The following is a 16,806-nucleotide window of genomic DNA, read 5'->3' on the forward strand; positions in this document are numbered from 1 at the left end:
AGTAAACCTGAAGTGAAGCATCGGAATCTAAAACGTGTCTCACAGGAAAGGTTCAAAACATAGACAGTAAGAAGGGTAAGACTTCTTGTTCTTCATTCGGCATTGTACATTTTGTATTTAATTCCGATGCAATTTCTATGTCTCATCGTCAATAAGAAGGTCCAAGGGATACAGTAAACTTGAAGTGAAGCAACGGAATGTAAAACTGGTCTCACAGGAAAGGTTCAAAGCATAGAAAGTGAGAAGAGTCAGTCTTCTTGTACTTAAGTCGGCATTGTGCCTTTTCTATTTAATTCCGATGCAAATTCTGTGTTTCATCGTCTATAAAAATGTCCAAGGGGTACAGTAAACGTGAAGTGAAGCATCGGTATCAAAAACTGGTCTCACAGGAAAGGTTCAAATAATAGAATATAAGAAGAGTAAGTCCTCTTGTGCTTACGTCGGTATTGTGCCTTTTGTATTTGATTCCGATGCAATTTCTGAGTTTCATCGTCAATAATAAGGTCCAAGTGATACAGTAAACCTGAAGTGAAGCATCGGAATCTAAAACTGGTCTCACAGGTAAGGTTCAAATCTTAGAATGGAAGAACAGTCAGTCCTCTTGTACATAAGTCGGAATTGTGCCTTTTATATTTATTTACGATGCAATTTCTGTGTTCCATCGTTAATACGAAGGTCCAAGGGATACAGTAATCCTGAAGTGAAGCATGAAAACCTAAAACTGGTCTCACAGGAAAGGTTCAAAACATAGATAGTAGGAAGAGTCAGTCTTCTTGTACTTAAGTCGGCATTATGCATTTTGTATTTAATTCCGATGCCATTTCGGTGTTTCATCGTCAATAAGAAGGTCCAAGGGGTACAGTAAGCCTGTAGTGAAGCATCGGAATCTGAAACTGGTCTCACAGGACAGGTTCAAAACATAGACAGTAAAAAGAGTCAGTCTTCCTTTACTTAAGCCGGCATTGTGCCTTTTGTATAAAATTCCCATGCAATTTCTGTGTTTCATCGTGAATAAGAATGTCCAAGGGAAACAGTAAACTAGAAGTGAAGCATCGGAATCTGAAACTGGTCTCATAGGCAAGGCTCAAATCATTGACAGTAAGAAGAGTCAGTCTTCCTGTACTTCAGTCGGCATTATGCCTTTTGTATTCAATTCCCATGCAATTTCTGTGTTTCATCGTCAATAAGGTGGTCCAAGGGATACAATAAACCTGAAGCATCGGAAGGTAAAACAGGTCTCACAGGAAAGGTTCAAAACATAGACACTAATGAGGGACATTCCTCTTGTATTTATGTCGGATTTGAGACTTTTGTATTCAATTCCAATGCAATTTCTGTGTTTCATCGTCAATAAGAAGGTCCAAGTGATACAGTAAACGTGAAAAGAAGCATCGGAATCTAAAACTGTCTCACAGGAAAGGTTCAAATCACAGACAGTAAGAAGAGTCAGTCTTCTTGTACTTAAGTTGGCATTGTGCCTTTTGTATGAAATTCCGATCCAATTTCTGTGCTTCATCGTCAACAAGAAGGTCCAAGGGATACAGGAAAACCTGATGTGAAGCATCGGAATCTAAAACTGGTCTCACAGGAAAGGTTTAAATCTTAGACTGTATGGAGAGTCAGTCTTCTTCTACTTATGTCGGCATTGTGCCTTTTGTATTTAATTCCGATGCAATTTCTGTGTCTCATCGTCAATAAGAAGGTCAGAGGGATACAGTAAACCTGAAGTGAAGCAACGGACTGTAAAACTGGTCTCACAGGAAAGATTCAAAACATAGAAACTGAGAAGAGTCAGTTTTCTTGTACTTATGTCGTCATTGTGCCTTTTGTATAAAATTCCGATGCAATTTCTGTGTTTCATCGTCAACAGGAATGTCCAAGGGATACAGTAAACCTCAAGTGAAGCATCGGAATCTGAAACTGGTCTCACAGGATAGGCTCAGATCATTGACAGTAAGATGAGTCCGTCTTCCAGTACATAGGTCGGCATTGTGCTTTTTGTATTTAATTCCGATGCAATTTCTGTGTTTCACCGTCAATAAGATGGTCCAAGGGAAACAGTAAACCTTAATCATCCGAATCTAAAACTGATCTCACAGGAAAGGTTCTAAACATGGACAGTAATGAGAGACATTCCTCTTGTACTTTAGTCGGCATTGTGCATTTTGTATTTAATTCCGATGCTCACAGGAAAGTTTCAAAACATAGACAGTAAGAAGAGTCAGTCTTCTTGTACTTAAGTCTTTATTATGCCTTTTGTATTTAATTCCGATGCATTTTCTGTGTCTCATCGTCAATAAGAAGGTCCAAGGGATACAGTAAACCTGAAATGACGCATCGGAATCTAAAACTGGTCTCACAGGAAAGGATCAAATCATAGACAGTATGAAGAGTCACTCTTCTTGCACTTAAGTCGGCATTGTGCCTTTTGTATAAAATTCCAATGCAATTTCTGTGTTTCATCGGCAATAAGAAGATCCAAGGGATACAGTAAACCTGAAGTGCATCATCGGAATCTAAAACTGGACTCACAGGAATGGTTCAAAACATAGACAGAAAGAAGAGTCAGTCTTCTTGTACTTAACTCGGCATTGTTCATTTTGTGTTTATTTCCGATGCAATTGCAGTGTTTCATCGTCAATAAGAAGGTCCAAGGGATACAGTAAACCTGAAGTGAAGCATCGGAATCAAAAACTGGTCTCACAGGAAAGGATCAAAACATAGACAGTAAGGAGAGTCCGTCTTCTTCTACTTATGTCTGCACTGTGCCTTTTGTATTTAATTCCGATGCAATTCATGTGTTTTATTGTCAATAAAAAGGTCCAAGGGATACAGTAAACCTGGAGTGAAGCATCGGAATCTAAAACTGGTCTCACAGGAAAGGTTCAATACATACACAATAAAAAGTGTCAGTCTTCTTGTACTTAAGTCGGCATTGTGCCTTTTGTTTTATTTCCGATGCAATTTCTGTGTTTCATCGTCAATAAGACGGTATAAGAGATACAGTGAACCTGAAGTGAAGCAACAGAATCCAAAACTGGTCTCACAGGAACGGTTCAAAGCATAGACAATAAGAACAGTCAGTCTTCTTGTACTTCATTGTGCCTTTTGTATTTAATTCCGATGCAATTTCTGTGTTTCATCGTCAATAAGAAGGTACAAGGGATACAGTAAACCTGAAGTGAAGCATCGGGATCTAAAAGTGGACTCATAGGAAAGGTTCAAATCATAGAATGTAAGAAGAGTCAGTCCTCCTGTACTTAAGTCGGCATAGCGCCTTTTGTACATACATCCGTTGCGATTTCTGTGTTTCATCGTGAATAAGAAGGTCCAAGTTATACAGTAAACCTGATGTGAAGCATCAGATTCTAAAACTGGTCTCACAGGAATGGTTCAAAACATAGACAGTAAAAATAGTCAGTCTTCTTGTACTTAAGTCGGCATTATGTCTTTTGTATTTAGTTCCGATGAATTTTCTGTGTCTCATCATCAATAAGAAGGTCCAAGGGATACAGTAAACCTAAAGTGAAGCTTCGGAAACTTAAACTGGTATCACAGAAAAGGTTCAAAGCATAGACAGTAAGAAGAGTCAGTCTTCTTGTTCTTAAGACGGCTTTGTGCCTTTTGTATTTAATTCCGATGCAATTTATGTGTTTCATCGTCAATAGGAAGGTCCAAGGGATACAGTAAACCTGGAGTGAAGCATCGGAATCTAAAACTGGTCTCACAGGAAAGGTTCAAAACACAGACAGTAAGGAGAGTCAGTCTTCTTGTTCTTAAGTCGGCATTGTGCCTTTTGTATTTAATTCCGATGCAATTTATGTGTTTCATCGTCAATAGGAAGGTCCAAGGGATAGTGTAAACCTGGAGTGAAGCATCGGAATCTAAAACTGGTCTCACAGGAAAGGTTCAATACATAGACAGTAACAAAAGTCAGTCTTCTTGTTCTTAAGTCGGCATTGTCCGTTTTGTATTTAATTCCGATGCAATTTATGTGTTTCATCGTCAATAGGAAGGTCCATGGGATACAGTAAACCTGAAGTGACGCATCGGGATTTAAAACGTGTCTCACAGGAAAGGTTCAAATCATAGCCAGTAAGAAGAGTCAGTCTTCTTGTACTTAAGTCGGCATTATGCCTTTTGTATTTAATTCCCATGCAATTTCTGTGTTTCATCGTCCATAAGGTGGTCCAAGGGATACAGTAAACCTGAAGCATCGGAATCTAAAACTGGTCTGACAGGAAAGGTTCAAAACATAGACACTAATGAGGTACATTCCTCTTGTACTTAAGTCGGATCTGAGACTTTTGTATTTAATTCCAATACAATTTCTATGTTTCATCGTCACTAAGAAGGTCCAAGGGATACAGAAAACCTGAAATGAAGCATCGGAATCTAACACTTGTCTCACAGGAAAGGTACAAATCATAGCCAGTAAGAAGAGTCAGTCTTCTTGTACTTAAGTTTTCATTGTGCCTTTTGTATATAATTCCGATGCAATTTCTGTGTTTCATCGTCAATAAGAAGGTCCAAGGGATACAGTAAACCTGAAGTGAATTTTCGGAATCTAAAATTGGTCTCACATAAAGGGTTCAAATCATAGAATGTTAGAAGAGTCAGTCCTCTTGTACTTAAGTCAGCATCGAGCATTTTGTATTTGATTCGGATGCAATTTCTGCGTTTCATCGTCAATAAAAAGGTACAAGGAATACAGTAAACCTGAAGTGAAGCATCGGAATCTAAAATCAGACTCATGGGAAAGGTTAAAAACGCAGACAGTAACAAAAGTCAGTCTTCTTGTACTAAAGTCGGCACTGTCCGTTTTGTATTTAATTCCGATGCAATTTATGTGTTTCATCATCAGTAAGAAGGTCCAAGGGATACAGTACACCTGAAGTGAAGTGTCGGAATCTGAAACTGGTCTCACAGGAACGGTTCAAAACATAGACAGTATGAGGAGTCAGTCTTCTTGTACTTAAGTCGGCATTGTGCCTATTGTATTTGATTCCGATGCAATTTCTTTGTTTCATCGTCAATAAAAAGGTCCAAGGGATACAGTAAACCTGAACTGAAGCATCGGAATTTATAACTGGTCTCACAGGAAAGGTTCAAAACATAGACACTAAGAAGAGTCAGTCTTCTTGTACTTAACTCGGCATTCTTCAATTTGTGTTTATTTCCGATGCAATTTCAGTGTTTCATTGTCAATAAGCAGGTCCAGGGGATACAGTAAACCTGAAATGAAGCATCGGAATCTAAAACTGGTCTCACAGGATAGGTTCAAAATATAGACAATAAGAGCAGTCAGTCTTCTTGTACTTAAGTCGGCATTGTGCCTTTTGTATTTAATTCCGATGCAATTTCTGTGTTTCATCGTCAATAAAAAGGTCCAAGGGATACAGTAAACCTGAAGTGCAGCATCGGAATCTAAAACTGGTCTCACAGGGAAGGTTCAAATCATAGACAGTAAGAAGTGTCAGTCTTCTTGTCCTTAAGACAGCATTGTGCCTTTTGTATTTAATTCCGATGCAATTTCTGTGTTTCATCGTCAATAAGAAGGTACAAGGGATACAGTAAATCTGAAGTGAAGCATCTGGATCTAAAAGTGGACTCATAGGAAAGGTTCAAAGCATAGACAGTAAGAAGAGTCAGTCTTCTTGTACTAAAGTCCGCGTTGTGCCTTTTGTATTTTATTCCGATGCAATTTCTGTGTTTCATCGACAATAACAAGGTCCAAGGGATACAGTAAACCTGAAGTGAAGCTTCGGAATCTAAAATTGGTCTCACAGAGAAGGTTCAAATTATAGAATGTATGAAGAGTCAGTCCTCTAGTACTTCAGTCGGCATTGTGCCTCTTGTATTTCATTCCGATGCAATTTCTGTGTTTCATCGCCAATAAGCAGGTAACGGGGTTACAGTAAACCTGAAGTGAAGCATTTGAATCTACAACTGGTCTCTCAGGAAAGGTTCAAATCATAGAATGTAAGAACAGTCAGTCCTCCAGCACTTAAGTCGGCATTGCGCCTTTTGTACTTACTTCCGTTGCAATTTCTGTGTTTCATCGCGAATCAGAAGCTCCAAGGGATACAGTAAACCAGAAGTGAAGCGTCAGAATCTAATACTGGTCTCACAGGAAAGGTTCAAAACATAGACAGTAAGAAGAGTCAGTCTTCTTGCACTTATGTCTTTATTATGCCTTTTGTATTTAATTACGATGCATTTTCTGTGTCTCATCGTCAATAAGAAGGTCCAAGGGATACAGTAAACCTGAAATGACGCATCGGAATCTAAAACTGGTCTCACAGGAAAGGATCAAATCATAGAAAGTATGAAGAGTCACTCTTCTTGCACTTAAGTCGGCATTGTGCCTTTTGTATAAAATTCCGATGCAATTTCTGAGTTTCATCGGCAATAAGAAGATCCAAGGGATACAGTAAACCTGAAGTGCAGCATCGGAATCTAAAACTGGTCTCACAGGAAAGGTTCAAAACATAGACAATAAGAAGAGTCAGTCTTCTTGTACTTAACTCGGCATTGTTCATTTTGTGTTTATTTCCGATGCAATTGCAGTGTTTCATCGTCAATAAGCAGGTCCAGGGGATACAGTAAACCTAAAATGAACCACCGGAATCTAAAACTGGTGTCACAGGAAAGGTTCAAAATATAGACAATAAGAATAGATAGTATTCTTGTACTTACGTCAGCATTGTGCCATTTGTATTAAATTCCGATGCAATTTCTGTGTTTCATCGTCAATAAAAAGGCCCAAGGGATACAGTAAACCTGAGGTGAAGCAACGGATTCTAAAACTGGTCTCACAGGGAAGGTTCACATCATAGACAGTAAGAAGTGTAAGTCTTCTTGTACTTCAGACGGCATTGTGCCTTTTGTATTTAATTCCGATGCAATTTCTGTGTTTCATCGTCAATAAGAAGGTACAAGGGATACAGTAAACCTGAAGTGAAGCATTGGGATTCAAAAGTGGACTTACAGGAAAGGTTCTAAACATAGACAGTAAGAAGAGTCAGTCTTCATGTACTAAAGTCGGCATTGTGCCTTTTGTATTTAATTCCGATGCAATTTCTGTGTTTCAACGTCAATAACAAGGTCCAAGATATACAGCATACCTGAAGTGAAGCTTCGGAATCTATCATTGGTCTCACAGGAAAGGTTCAAGTCATAGAATGTAAGAAGAGACAGTCCTCATGTACTTAAGTCGGCATTGTGCCTCTTGTATTTGATTCCGATGCAATTTCTGTGTTTCATCGCCAATAAGAAGGTAACGGGGTTACAGTAAACCTGAAGTGAAGCAGTTGAAGCTATAACTGGTCTCTCAGGAAAGGTTGAAATCATAGAATGTAAGAACAGTCTGTCCTCCTGTACTTAAAACGGCATTGCGCCTTTTGTACTTACTTCCGTTGCAATTCCTGTCTTTCATCGTGAATAATAAGGTCAAAGGGATACAGTAAACCTGAAGTGATGCATCAGAATCTAAAACTGGTCTCACGGGGAAGGTTCAAAAAATAGACAGTAAGAAGAGTCAGTCTTCTTGTACTTAAGTCTGCATCATGCCTTTTGTTTTTAATTCCGATGCATTTTCTGTGTCTCATCGTCAATAAGAAGGTCCAAGGGATACAGTTAACCTGAAGTGAAGCATCAGAATCGAAAACTGGCCTCACGGGAAAGGTTCAAAACATATACAGTGGGAAGAGTCAGTCTTCTTGTACTTAAGTCGGCATTACGAATTTTGTATTTATTTCCGATTCTTTTTCTGTGTCTCATCGTCAATAAGAAGGTCCAAGGGATGCAGTAAACCTGAAGCATCGGAATCTTAAACTGGTCTCATAGGAAAGGTTCGAAACATAGACAGTATGAAGAGTCAGTCTTCTTGTACTTAAGTCGGCATTATGCCTATTGTGTTTGATTCCGATGCAATTTCTTTGTTTCATCGTCAATAAAATGGTCCAAGGGATACAGTAAACCTGAAGTGAAGCATCGGAATTTATAACTGGTCTCACACGAAAGGTTCAAAACATAGACACTAAGAAGAGTCAGTCTTCTTGTACTTAACTCGGCATTGTTCATTTTGTGTTTATTTACGATGCAATTTCAGTGTTTCATCGTCAATAAGCAGGTCCAGGGGGTACAGTAATCCTGAAATGAAGCATCGGAATCTAAAACTGGTCTCACAGGAAGGGTTGAAATCATAGACAATAAGAACAGTCAGTCTTCTTGTACTTAAGTCGGCATTGTGCCTTTTGTATTTAATTCCGAAGCAATTTCTGTCTTTCATCGTCAATAAGAAGATCCAAGGGATACAGTAAACCGGAAGTGCAGCATCGGTATCTGAAATTGGTCTCACAGGAAAGGTTCAAAACATAGACACTAAGAAGAGTCAGTCTTCTTGTACTTAAGACAGCATTGTGCCTTTTGTATTTAATTCCGATGCAATATCTGTGTTTCATCGTCAATAAGAACGTACAAGAGATACAGTAAACCTGAAGTGAAGCATCGGGATCTAAAAGTGGACTCACAGGAAAGGTTCAAATCATAGAATGTAAGAAGAGTCAGTCCTCTTGTACTTAAGTCAGCATCGAGCATTTTGTATTTGATTCGGATGCAATTTCTGCGTTTCATCGTCAATAAGAAGGTCCAAGGGATACGGTAAACCTTAAGTGAAGCATGGGAATCTAAAACTGGTCTCACAGGAAAGGTTCAAATCATAGAATGTAAGAAGGAACAGTCCTCTTGTACTGAAGTCGGCATTGTGCCTTTTGTATTTACTTCCGATGCAATTTCTGTGTTTCAACGTCAATAAGCAGGTCCAAGGGATACAGTGAACCTGAAGTGAAGCATCGGTATCTAAAAAAGGACTTACCAGAAAGTTTCGAAACATAGACAGTAAGAGAGCCAGTCTCCTTGTACTTAAGCCGGTTTTGTGCCTTTTGTATTTAATTCCGATGCAATTTCTGTGTTTCATCGCCAATAAGGTCCAAGGAATACAGTAAATCTGAGGTGAGGCTTCGGAATCCAAGACTGGTCTCAAATGAAAGGTTCAAAACAGAGAAAGTAAGAAGAGTCAGTCTTCTGGTACTTATGTCGGCAGTATGCATTTTGTATTTAAATCCGTTGCAATTTCTGTGTTTCATCGTCAATAAAAAGGTAAAAGGAGTACAGTAAACCAGAAGTGAAGCATCTGAATGTAAAACTGGTCTCACAGGAAAGGTTCAAAACATAGACAGTAAGAAGATTCAGTCTTCGTTTACTTAAGTCGGCATTGTGACTTTTGTATAAAATTCCGATGCATTTTCCTTGATTCATCGTCAATAAGAAGGTCCAAGAAAAACAGTAAACCTGAAGTGAAGCATCGGAATCTGAAACTGGTCTCTCGGGAAAGGCTCAAGTCATTGACAGTAAGAAGAGTCAGTCTTCCTGTAGTTAAGTCGGCATTGTGCCTTTTGTAATTAATTCCGATGCAATTTCTGTGTTTCATCGACAATAAGATGGTCCATGTGATACAGTAAACCTGAAACATCGGTATCTAAAACTGGTCTCACAGTAAAGGTTCAAAAAATAGACTCTAATGAGAGACATTCCTCTTGTACTTGAGTCGGCATTGAGCGTTTTGTATTTAATTCCAATGCAATTGCTGTGTTTCATCGTCAATAAGAAGGTCCAAGGGATACAGTAAACCTGAAGTGAAGGGTCGGAATCTAAAACTGGTCTCACAGGAAAGGTTCAAAGCATAGACAGTAAGAAGAGCCAACCTTCTTGTACTTAAGTTGGCATTGCGCATTTTGTATTTAATTCCGATGCAATTTCTGTGTTTCATCGTCAATAACAAGGTCCAAGATATACAGTAAACCTGAAGCGAAGCTTCGGAATCTAAAATTGGTCTCACAGGAAAGGTTCAAATCATAGAATGTAAGAAGAGTCAGTCCTCTTGTACTTAAGTCGGCATTGTGCCTCTTGTATTTGATTCCGATGCAATTTCTGTGTTTCATCGCCAATAAGAAGGTAACGGGGATACAGTAAACTTGAAGTGAAGCATCTGAATCTGTAACTGGTCTCTCAGAATATGTTCCAATCATAGAATGTAAGAAGAGTCAGTCCTCCTGTACTTAAGTCGGCATTGCGCCTTTTGTTCTTACGTCCGTTGCAATTTCTGTGTTTCATCGTGAATAACAAGGTGCAAGGGATACAGTAAACCTGAAGTGAAGCATCAAATCTAAAACTGGTCTCATGGGGAAGGTTCAAAAAATAGACAGTAAGAAGAGTCAGTCTTCTTGCACTTAAGTCGGCATTATGCCTTTTGTATTTAATTCCGATTCTTTTTCTGTGTCTCATCATCAATAAGAAGGTCCAAGGGATACAGTAAACCTGAAGTGACGTAAGGGAATCTAAAACTGGTCTCAAAGGGATGCATTAAAACATAGACAGTATGAAGAGACAGTCTTCTTGTACTTAATTCGCCATTGTGCCTTTTGTATATATTTTCGATGCAATTTCTGTGTTTCATCGTCAATAAGAAGGTGCAAGGGATACAGTAAACCTGAAGTGAAGCATCGGAATCTATAACTGGTCTCACAGAAAGGCTCAAATCATTGACTGTAAGAAGAGTCAGTCTTCCTGTACTTATGTCGGCATTGCGCCTTTTGTATTTAATTCCGATGCAATTTCTGTGTTTCATCGCCAATAAGATGGTGCAAGGGATACAGTAAACCTGAAGCATCGGAATCTAAAACTGGTCTCACAGGAAAGGTTCAAAACATAGACAGTAATGAGAGACATTCCTCTTATACTTAAGTCAGCATTGTGACTTTCGTAATTATTTCCGATGCAATTTCTGTGTTTCATCGTCAATAAGAAGGTCCAAGGGATACAGTAAACCTGAAGTGAAGCATCGGAATCTAAAACTGGTCTCACAGGAAAGGTTGAAATCATAGACAGTAAGAAGTGTCAGTCTTCTTGTACTTAAGACGGCATTGTGCCTTTTATACTTAATTCCGATGCAAATCTGTGTTTCATCGTCAATAAGAAGGTACAAGGCATACAATAAACCTGAAGTGAAGCATCGGATTCTATAAGTGGACTCACAGGAAAGGTTCTAGACATAGACAGTAAGAAGAGTCAGTCTTCTTCTACTAAAGTCGGCATTGTGCCTTTTGTATTTAATTCCGATGCAATTTTTGTGTTTCAGCGTCAATAAGATGGTCCAAGGGATACAGTAAACCTGAAATGAAGCTTCGGAATCTAAAATTGGTCTCACAGGAAAGATTCAAATCATAGAATGTAAGAAGAGTCAGTCCTCTTGTACTTAAGTCGGCATTGAGCATTTTGTATTTGATTCGGATGCTATTTCTGCGTTTCATAGTCAATAAGAAGGTCCAACGGACACTGTAAACCTTAAGTGAAGCATCGGAATCTAAAACTGGTCTCACAGGAAAGGTTCAAATCATAGAATGTAAGAAGAGACAATCCTCTTGTACTGAAGTCGGCATTGCGCATTTTGTATTTACTTCCGATGCAATTTCTGTGTTTCAACGTCTATAAGCAAGTCCAAGGGATACAGTAAACCTGAAGTGAAGCATCGGTATCTAAAACAGGACTCACCAGAAAGGTTCAAAACATAGACAGTAAGAAGAGCCAGTCTCCTCGTACTTAAGTCGGCATTGTGCCTTTTGTATTTAATTCCGATGCAATTTCTGTGTTTCATCGTCAATAAGGTCCAAGGAATACAGTAAATCTGAAGTGAAGCTTCGGAATCTAAAACTGGTCTCAAATGAAAGGTTCAAAACAGAGAAAGTAAGAAGAGTCAGTCTTCTGGTACTTTAGTCGGCAGTTTGCATTTTGTTTTTAAATCCGTCGCAATTTCTGTGTTTCATCGTCAATAAGAAGGTAAAAGGAATACAGTAAACCAGAGGTGAAGCGTCTGAATGTAAAACTGGTTTCACAGGTAAGGTTCAAAACATAGACAGTAAGAAGAGTCAGTCTTCTTTTACTTAAGTCGGCATTGTGCATTTTGTATAAAATTCCGATGCAATTTCTTTGTTTCATCGTCAATAAGAAGGTCCAAGGAAAACAGTAAACCTGAAGTGAAGCATCGGAATCTGAAACTGGTCTCTCGGGAAAGGCTCAAATCATTGACAGTAAGTAGAGTCAGTCTTCCTGTAGTTAAGTCGGCATTGTGCCTTTTGTAATTAATTTCGATGCAATTTCTGTGTTTCATCGACAATAAGATGGTACATGTGATACAGTAAACCTGAAGCAGCGGAATCTAAAACTGGTCTCACAGGAAAGGTTCAAAATATAGACTCTAATGAGAGACATTCCTATTGTACTTAAGTCGGCATTGAACGTTTTGTATTTAATTCCAATGCAATTGCTGATTTTCATCGTCAATAAGAAGGTCCAAGTGATACAGTAAACCTGAAGTGAAGTGTCGGAATCTAAAACTGGTCTCACGGGAAAGGTTCAAAAAATAGACAGTAAGAAGAGTCAGTCTTCTTGTACTTAAGTCTGCATCATGCCTTTTGTATTTAATTCCGATGCATTTTCTGTGTCTCATCGTCAATACGAAGGTCCAAGGGATACAGTAAACCTGAAGTGAAACATCAGAATCTAAAACTGGTCTCACAGGAAGGGTTCAAAACATAGACAGTGATAAGAGTCAGTCTTCTTGTACTTAAGTCGGCATTATGCCTTTTGTATTTAATTCCGATTCTTTTTCTGTGTCTCATCGTCAATAAGAAGGTCCAAGCGATACAGTAAACCTGAAGTGACGTAACGGAATCTAAAACTGGTCTCAAAGGAGAGCATCAAATCATAGACAGTATGAAGAGTCAGTCTTCTTGTACTTAAATCGGCATTGTGCCTTTTGTATAAATTTTCGATGTAATTCCTGTGTCTCATCGTCAATAAGAACGTCCAAGGGATACAGTAAACCTGAAGTGAAGCATCGGAATCTATAACTGGTCTCACAGGTAAGGCTCAAATCATTGACTGTAAGATGAGTCAGTCTTCCTGTACTTAAGTCGCCATTGTGCCTTTTGTATTTAATTCCGATGCAATTTTTGTGCTTCATCGTCAATTAGAAGGTCCAAGGGGTACAGTAAACCTGAAGTGAAGCTTCGGAATCTAAAATTGGTCTCACAGGAAAGGTTCAAATCATAGAATGTAAGAGGAGTCAGTCCTCTTGTACTTACGTCGGCATTGAGCATTTTGTATTTGATTCGGATGCAATTTCTGTGTTTCATCGTCAATAAGAAGGTCCAAGGGATACAGTAAACCTTAAGTGAAGCATCGGAATCTAAAACTGGTCTCACAGGAATGGTTCAAATCATAGAATGTAAGAAGAGACTGTCCTCTTGTCTGATGTCGGCATTGTGCCTTTTATATTTACTTCCGAAGCAATTTCTGTGTTTCATCGTCAATAAGCAGGTCCAAGGGATACAGTAACCCTGAAGTGAAGCATCGGTATCTAAAGCAGGACTCACCAGAAAGGTTCGGAACATAGACAGTAAGAAGAGCCAGTCTCCTTGTACTTAAGTCGGCATTGTGCCTTTTGTATTTAATTACGATGCAATTTCTGTGTTTCATCGTCAATAAGGTCCAAGGAATACAGTAAACCTGAACTGAAGCGTCGGAATCTAAAACTGGTCTCACTGGAAAGGTTCAAAACATAGACAGTGAGAAGAGCCAACCTTCTTGTACTTTAGTTGGCATTGCGCAATTTGTATTTAATTCCGATGCAATTTCTGTGTTTCATCGCCACTAAGCAGGTCCAAGGGATACAGTAAACCTAAAATGATGCATCGGAATCTAAAACTGGTCTCACAGGAAAGGTTCAAAACGTAGACACTAAGGAGAGTCAGTCTTCTTGTACTTGTGTCGGCATTGTTCATTTTGTGTTTAATTCCGGTGCAATTTCTGTGTTTCATCGCCACTAAGCAGGTCCAAGGGATACAGTAAACCTAAAATGATGCATCGGAATCTAAAACTGGTCTCACAGGAAAGGTTCAAAACATAGACAATAAGAACAGCCAGTTTTCTTGTACTTATGTCGGCATTTTGCCTTTTGTATTTAATTCCCACGTAATTTCTGTGTTTCATCGTCAATAAGAAAGTCCAAGGGATACAGTAAACCTGAAGTGAAGCTTCGGAATCCAAAATTGGTCTCACTGGAAAGGTTCAAATCATAGAATGTAAAAAGAGTCAGTCCTCTTGTACTTAAGTCGGCATTGAGCATTTTGTATTTACTTCCGTTGCACTTTCTGTGTTCCATCGTCAATAAGAAGGTCCAAGTGACACAGTAAACCTGAAGTGAAGCATCGGTATCTATAACAGGACTCACCGGAAAGGTTCGAAACATAGACAGTAAGAAGAGCCAGTCTCCTTGTACTTAAGTCGGCATTGTGCCTTTTCTATTTAATTCCGATGTAATTTCTGTCTTTCATCGTCAATAAGAAGATCCAAGGGATACAGTAAACCGGAAGTGCAGCATCGAAATCTGAAACTGGTCTCAAAGGAAAGGTTCAAAACATAGACGCTAAGAAGAGTCAGTCTCCTTGTACTTAAGTCGGCATTGTGCCTTTTGTATTTAATTCCGATGTAATTTCTGTCTTTCATCGTCAATAAGAAGATCCAAGGGATACAGTAAACCGGAAGTGCAGCATCGGTATCTGAAATTGGTCTCACAGGAAAGGTTCAAAACATAGACACTAAGAAGAGTCAGTCTTCTTGTACTTAACTCGGCATTGTTCATTTTGTTTTTACTTCCGTTGCAATTTCAGTGCTTCATCGTCAATAATCAGGTCCAGGGGATAAAGTAAACCTGAAATGAAGCATCGGTATCTAAAACTGCTCTCACAGGAATGGTAACAAACATAGACAATAAGAACAGTCAGTCTTCTTGTACTTATGTCGGCATTGTGCCTTTTGTATTTAATTCCGATGCAATTTCTGTGTTACATCGTCAATAAAATGGTCCAATTGATACAGTAAACCAGAAGTGAAGCATCGGAATCTGAAACTGGTCTCGCTGGGAAGGTTCAAATCATAGACAGTAAGAAGTGTCAGTCTTCTTGTACTTAAGCCGGCATTGTGCCTTTTGTATTTAATTCCGATGCAATTTCTGTGTTTCATCGTCAATAAGAAGGTACAAGGGAAACAGTAAACCTGAAGTGAAGCATCGGAATCTAAAAGTGGACTCACAGGAAAGGTTCAAATTACAGACAGTAAGAAGAGTCAGTCCTCTTGTACCAAAGTTGGCATTAGGCCTTTTGCATTTAATTCCGATGCAATTTCTGTGTTTCATCGTCAATAGTAAGGTCCTATTGATACAGTAAACCTGAAGTGAAACATCGGAATCTAAAACTGGTCTCACAATGAAGGTTCAAATCAGTGACAGTAATAAGTGTCAGTCTTCCTGTAATTAAGACGGCATTGTGCCTTTTGTATTTAATTCCTAAGCAATATCTGTGATTCATCGCCAACAAGAAGGTAACAAGGATACAGTAAACCAGAAGTGAAGCATCTGAATCTATAACTGGTCTCTCAGAAAAGGTTCAAATCATAGAATGTAAGAAGAGTCAGTCCTCCTGTACTTAAGTCGGCATCGAGCCTTTTGTAATTGATTCGGTCGCAATTTCTGTGTTTCATCTTCAACAAGAAGGTCCAAGGGATACAGTAAACCTTAAGTGAAGCATCGGAATCTAAAACTGTTCTCACAGGAAAAGTTCAAATCATAGAATGTAAGAAGAATATTCCTCTTGTACTGAAGTCGGCATTGTGCCTTTTGTATTTACTTCAGATGCAATTTCTGTGTTTCATCGTCAATAAGAAGGTCCAAGGGATATAGTAAACCTGAAGTGAAGCATCGGTATCTAAAACAGGACTCACCGGAAAGGTTCGAAACATAGACAGTAAGAAGAGCCAGTCTCCTTGTACTTAAGTCAGCATTGTGCCTTTTGTATTTAATTCCGATGCAATTTCTGTGTTTCATCGTCAATAAGATGATCCAAGGGATACAGTAAACCTGAAGTGCAGCATCGGAATCTAAAACTGGTCTCACAGGGAAGGTTCAAATCATGGACAGTAAGTGGTGTCAGTCTTCTTGTACTTAAGACGGCATTGTGCCTTTTGTATCTAATTCCGATGCAATTTCTGTGTTTCATCGTCAATAAGAAGGTAGAAGGGATACAGTAAACATGAAGTGAAGAATCGGAATCTAAAAGCGGACTCACAGGAAAGGTTCAAAACATAGACAGTAAAAAGAATCAGTCCGCTTGTACTTAAGTCAGTATTGAGCCTTTTGTATTTGATTCGGATGCAATTTCTGTGTTTCATCGTCAATCAGAAGGTCCAAGGGATACAGTAAACCCTACGTGAAGCACCGGAATATAAAACTGGTCTCATAGGAAAGGTTCAAATCATAGAATGTAAGACGTGTCGGTACTCTTGTACTGAAGTCTGCATTGTGCCTTTTGTATTTACTTCCGATGCAATTTCTGTGTTTCATCGTCAATACGAAGGTCCAAGAGATAAAGCAAACCTGTAGTGAAGCATCGGTATCTAAAACAGTACTCTCCGGAAAGGTTCGAAACATAGACAGTAAGAAGAGCCAGTCTCCTTGTACTTAAGTCGGCATTGTGCCTTTTGTATACAATTCGGATGCTATTTCTTTGTTTCATCGTCAATAAGATGGTCCAAGGGAAACAGTAAACCTGAAGTGAAGCATCGGAATCTGAAACTGGTCTCACAGGATAGTTTCAAATCATTGACAGTAAAAAGAGTCAGTCTTCCTGT

This window comes from Schistocerca americana, chromosome 1 (genome assembly GCF_021461395.2).
Source record: "Schistocerca americana isolate TAMUIC-IGC-003095 chromosome 1, iqSchAmer2.1, whole genome shotgun sequence".
NCBI classification, from domain to species: Eukaryota; Metazoa; Arthropoda; class Insecta; order Orthoptera; family Acrididae; genus Schistocerca; species Schistocerca americana.